This window comes from Myotis nattereri (genome assembly GCF_964212035.1).
Source record: "Myotis nattereri genome assembly, chromosome: 1".
NCBI lineage: Eukaryota > Metazoa > Chordata > Mammalia > Chiroptera > Vespertilionidae > Myotis > Myotis nattereri.
The window spans coordinates 46,918,877-46,925,633 of NC_138075.1; positions in this window are offsets into that span (position 1 = coordinate 46,918,877).

Sequence of the window (6,757 nt, forward strand, 5' to 3'; positions counted from 1 at the left end):
AACTTTTATTTGAGGATATTTACATACCAGCTTTTCCTGCCTAGACTGTTAAACTCTCCATTCATTAATCATCAATATTTATTGATTGATAGGGCAATTATATAATTGCTCATTTAAAATAGAATATGTTCATTAGTATAAAAGGAAGTACTTGTAATAATTACTTCTGGACAACTGGCATAAACCAGGACTCCAGGTTATATGGACATCCTACTTACTGAACACTTTCTGTGTAACTATCCTTTATGCTGGTTGCTGGAGATGCAGAGATTAAATAATTTTTGGCATCTTCAATCTACTGGGGAGGCAAACAAGCAAATATAATAGTTATAAATGCCATAATGGAGGTATAATGGGAGCATTCAGTCTCCCTCAAGGGAGTCAATGGAGGCTTTCCAGAGGAGATAAAGCAGAATCTGCGTTTCCAAATGATGAGTTCACAATGCAGACTGAAGCCTGGCAGGGCACCCTAGCATGTGCAGAGGCACAGAGGCATAAAAGAACCCTCACTGCGAGTTGCTAATGTTCTTAAACTTGGTGGTGGGAGCATGACTGGCTTTTATTATTCTTTAAATCATAAATTGGCTAGGCATGCTCTTCAATGTATGGGGCTAATTATCTACTTACATATAAAGCTGGCTGGGAAAAAGCTCGTGAATCATGGAAGAGAAACAAATGGCATGTTAAACACGGGGGGGAAGAACGGAGTGTTTGGAAGAAACCAGAATTGATATGAACTATGACGATGGAGATGAGACTGGAAGAGCAAGACCAGACGGCCACATTATGGAGGGCTTTGAAAACAGAATTTGGCCCTTTGTCATGTATGCAAGAGACTTAACCAGGGAAGTCACGTGACCAGACCAGGGAAGTCACGTGACCAGATCTACATTTTGGGTAGGTAATTTTGGTCGTGGCGTGGAAGGAAGATTGGAAGTAAAAGATCTGTTGGCAAGTTGGAAATGTGAAGGTTTGGGCAACAGCTCCAATTATGGGGAAGGGGGAAAGGATTTAAAAGATTTCACTGTGGAAGTGAAAGAACTTGGCTATCACTTGGGAATTATATTCTTACAGAGAGTTTTGACTCCCGCAATGATAGCTCTTCGATCTCTAACAAAGACACTTAACATCACTGAACTTCGGTTTCCTCATGTGTGAAATGGGGTTTAAAAAACACTCCCAAAATAGTTTTGAGAATAAGAGACTGAACATGCTTTTTATGTTTTCAGTATGAATTGAGTACTACTCCCTACCCTAGACATTAAGCACATACAATGAAATCCAGAGAGAGTGAGAACCAGTGCCCTCTGGGAGCTTACAGTGTGCGGTAGTGGTGATTTCTGCAGGGATCTGAGGAAGTGCCCATTTGGACACTGCCAAGGGAAAGCCTTTCTGAGGACACAGCTCTGTTTATCAGTTCTGATCTCTTACTACCTACTGGTTATGGTCTCAGGTCTGCCACCCACATTCTGAGTGGATCCCATCTGGTTGGTTAGCCAATTACCATTGCCCTTACCAGTCAGAATCTCTTAGGCAGACTACCTCTAGTCCTTGGCCAGTCTGAGTCAAGGCCCACCCCAGTCCAGTGATTTCACCTGCACAGAAAACAGCCTAATGCTGAGTAGAGGGCTGTGGGTGAGGCAGTGTGAGCTGAAAATGAAGTTGGTTGGCATAGTTGGCATGGTTGGCATACTTAGGAGTATAGGAAATACCTTTCAAAACATATGAAATCTTGAGGCAAGAGTGCAAAGCTCATCCCATAGGGGACAGTTTCCCATTCAGGGAGCCTTGAGCCCATCCTGGGACTGGAGGATAAACACCAGGTTTAGAAATGCCATCTTCAAATTGGCAACACATTCTTTGAAAAAGTAAACGGTGCACATCCCAGAGAGGCCTCAGGAAACTACATGACTCGCTCTCCTCAAGCTCCTGTAGAAGCCACAATCCAGTGTGACTGAGCAGCATTTCTATCTGAACAAAAACCACGTGGGGTTCTGTTTAAATTATGTTTTAATATTTTAAAAAATTTTATTGATGTGAGGGAGAGAGAGAGAGAGAGATATTAATTTGTTGTTCCACTTATTTGTGCATTCACTGGTTGACTCTTGTATGTGCCCTGACTGGGGATCAAACCTGCAACGTTGGCATATTGGGGTGATGCCCTAACCAACTGAGCTACCTGGCCAGGGCTGGGGTACTTGTTTAAAATGCAAATTCCTGGGTTCTACTCCAGGCCATGAATCAGAATCTCTGGATATGAGACCCTGCATTTTGTCACACTCAACAAATGATTTGTATGCTAGAGCAGTAACAGCTTTAAGTAGCTTAAGAGGTGCGCATGGATCTGAGCCATATCCTGGCCCCTAGGTCTAGGGTACTCTCAGGGAAGGTGGGACACAGTCCGTTCTGTCTTCGGGCTAAAAGGATGTATTTGCAAATATATTCCCTCTTTTGCAAGAAGCTTCTATTTTGGCTCTTGTCACTGAAAAAACATCAGACTCAAAACAGAATTCAGTTACTATTAGTTGGGTGACTCAGGACAAGTTACTTAAAATTTTTAAACTATGATTTCTCAGTTTAAAAAATATGGGTAATACCTGACTTGAAGAATAGAAATACATATGGAATATGCCCATGGAAGTGCCTGGCACATAGCAGACACTCAATAAGTGGAAGCTAATTTTGTCACCACAGTCTAAAACTGCCATAATTCCTTCCCTGGGCCTGCAACATATTTCTCCTCTGGACGGCAGCAACTGCGTACTGAGGCACCTTTAGACCAACAGGAGGGAAAGAATTTTAGAGTGGGAAAGGATCTATGATTTAGTAACTCAAAATTTCATTTCAGAGGTGATGAAACAGGGATCCAGCAACAGCTAGCTCGTGATAATTCTAAGGTTATCACTGGGAGATCACAGATTTTGTTTAAAAGGATTTTACTCTTGGTTTTGTTTGGGAGACAAAAGAAATGTTTCTGAGCATAAAAAGTAGCTCTGAGAATGGCTGTCAAAAAGGATGCTTGTTGTTTTCATACTTTATATTTTAGGCAGTAAAACTCATTTTCATCCTCTTCCTTTACGTATATTAATCAAACAGTTTCGAGGTGAAAATATGCTATTTTGAGAGACAGGGTCTTCGATTCAACAAATATGGTATCAGCCCTGGTCCTGCCACTGAATAAGCCCAGGCTAGTTACCCACTCTTTGAATCTGTTTCCTTATCTTTGAAATGAAAATTGTACCTACTTTGCAAGGGTTGCCATGAGGATTAGAAATAACATATATAAATGCATCTAGCCAGGTCCAAGCACACAGTAAGTTCTGAATACCATTATTATTCGCTAACATTTTATAAGTTCTGGCTATGTGTGTAAGGACTTAAACTGAACTATCTCATTTTATCCTTACAATAGCCCTCTGAGCCAGGTACTGTTACTGATCCTTGTTTATCCAGAACATTAAATTGCTCATAAGTGGTGGGGTTGGAGTTCACACTCCAGCAGTCTGATGCCAGTCTATGGTCCTAACCCTGGACTGGTTTGGTTCTATTGGCAAGTGTTTTTATCCTTGACCAGGGAATTTAATGTGTTAGGCTTTAGTGCTCAAAAACAAAGAAATGGGAGCACATTTTAATTTATACACAGGCACTGTGCTAGACTATTTCCAAACAAATGACTGCTACTGTTTAACCCAGCGGTTCTCAACCTTTGGGTCGCGACCCCTTTGGAGGTCAAACGACCCTTTCACAGGGGTTGCCTAAGACCATCGGAAAACACATATATAATTACATATTGTTTTTGTGATTAATCACTATGCTTTAATTATGTTCAATTTGTAACAACGAAAATACATCCTGCATATCAGATATTTACATTACGATTCATAACAGTAGCAAAATTACAGTTATGAAGTAGCAACGAAAATAATTTTATGGTTGGGGGTCACCACAACATGAGGAACTGTATTAAAGGGTCGTGGCATTAGGAAGGTTGAGAACCACTGGTTTAACCACTGTCTTTATTACCTCTAAGGATTCATAGTTTTCTAGAACTCACAGATTCATTTTGCAGTATATTGTGCAGCTCTTACGCTGCAGGGTTCTATATTGCTGCTCTTTGAAGGCAGATTATCTCAATGTTTACAGAAGAAACAATCAGATGCTAGGTCGACAGATGAAAACTTTGCTTAGGAACTTTCATTTTGAAAAGTTAATAATGGACAAACATTAACTTATTCAATAAGTTAAAATACTTTTTTCATTAAAGAGGCTATAAAAAAAATCCTCACCAGAGGATATGTACGTTGATTTTAGAGATAGAAGGGGAAGTTGAGGGGAGAGGGCAAAGAGAAACAGAAAAATGTCGATCAGTTGCCTCCCATATGTGCCTGATGGGATTGAACCTGAAACCTAGGTATGTGCCCTGACCAGGAATCAATCGAACCTGTAAGCTTTTGACGTGCCAGAAGCCTTCCAACCAACTGAGCCACCCAGCCTGGGCAAGAGGCATTTTTGTGATACTTTTTAAAAGTTTATTGGGAAGAGAGAAGCAGTAGGGGAGGATTATCAGAGAGAAGCAACTTTGAGGGAAGGCTAAAGAGTCTATAACATATCTCTCATAAATATATAAAATCTAAAATCTTAGAATTGGAAAGAACTTAGAGATCATTTAAGTCTAACCTTGGACTCATGTTATAGAGAAGGAAACCACCCACAGAGAGGGGAAGTGTCTTGTACAAGGATAGCACTCAGATTTCTTAACTCTCAAATGATAATAAATTATTAATTATAAATTACTATATATAACTTGTTTGATAGGATCTTTCGGTAGCAAGCTGCAGAAGAGTCATATTTGTGTCTGTCTTGGGCAGTTTCAGAATCCCCACTCCATGTCTGATCCCTATAATTCAGTGTGGTATGTATTTGACACAGAGTTGGTCTGGCAGTGAGGAAACAACATTCATTTTCAATCTTGGGTGTCAGCATAATTTGATATATAACACTGCAGTCAGTTGTACCCTGAGAAGCTTTAAAAGGAAGGTATTCCAAGAATTGGTATTAGTGTGAAAATATGTGTTTTGCTCCTCTTTCACTTTTTCACACATCCACAGCTCTTGGGGGTAAAATCGGGGTAAAACACTGGTGGGCCAAGGGAGGGAGGCATTTTAATGGTGGGAAGAGCACATACAAACGCCTAGAGGTCTGAGACTTCATAGAGTGTTCAGGACCCTTTGAGAGAGCCAGACCTACTCTAATCTGTGCACCTTGGACTTTAGCTTCAAAACAGTTGGGGCCTGGCTGGTGTGGCTCAGTGGTTGAGCATTGACCCATGAACCAGGAGGTCACGGTCCAATTCCCTAATCAGGGCACATGCCCAGGTTTCAGGCTTGATCCCCAGTAGGGGGTGTGTAGGAGGCGGCCCATAGATAATACTCTCTCATCATTGATGTTTCTCTCTCTCACTCTCCCTTCCTCTCTGAAATCAATAATAACTATTTTTTTTAAAAGATAGTAGTGAACTATTGAAGGATTTAGAACAGGGTTTAGGGCAGGATTTAAAGCCTGAATATAGTTGCTTTTAAGTATTTTTATCACACAACAACATCTGAATACCTTCTTTTTTTAAAAAAAATATGTTTTATTGATTTTTTACAGAGAGGAAGGGAGAGAGACAGAGAGCTAGAAACATCGATGAGAGAGAAACATCAATCAGCTGCCTCCTGCACATCTCCCACTGGGGATATGCCCGCAACCCAGGTACATGCCCTTGACCAGAATCGAACCTGGGACCTTTCAGTCCGCAGACCGACGCTCTATCCACTGAGCCAAACCGGTTTCGGCTGAATACCTTCTTAAATAAATTCAAATACTAAATCTAAAAGCCAAACTTCTCCTTTACTACTCCTTACATCCCCAGTTTCTCCCCAGAGGTAACCACTGTTCTGTTTGTTGTGTATACATGCATTCAAGATATATCTAGGATTATTTTGCATGTGTGTTTTAAAACAAATATCCTGTCAAGAGATCAATTTGAGGACTAGAGCATGGGGTTAGGCAATTCTGACAGCCAGCTGGCCATCTGTTTACTTTATTTGGTATTTGCAGAGTATTTTATGAACATTCCAGTTTTTAATTGAAATTCTCACACAGGGATTGGTGCTGTGGGAACCACCTGGCAGACCCAGCCACGACAGCTGCAAACCCTCACAGCCTTAAACACCAGGTCTGTCTGTGCTGTGGCCTGCCCTGGATCAAAAGTTTGTTCTCTGCAGTTGTGCAATGATAGGACAGCTGAAATTCACAGATATTACATGTTCCTCATTCAGATTAGGGAACAGAAAATGTGCTTGCCATGTTCTCTGGAGTAACTGAGGGTCCAAACATGACTGTGGGGTCCTTTTGTAAGGGAAACGAAACATTTTGAGTTCGAACTTTTACATTTTAAAAAGAAGTATATATATAACAAAACATAATTACATGGTGAAGTGGTTTTTCATTATCAAGTCAAGTTAAACATTATTATTACCAAACTAATAGAATAGGATTTCTAATATATTTTGTCCTATATATTAAGGCTGTTACTAAAGAGAGGTCTGGGTATGGGATCTAAAGACTACAGTTTTGGAAATATATATGGATAGATTTATTTATTCTCTCTTTAATTCATTCAATATCCTTTTAGTGCCTATTCTGAGCCTGATCATTTGCTAAGGTACTGGTTGAGTCACTCTGTTCCTTTTTCCCCCTTTTCCCTAAATTA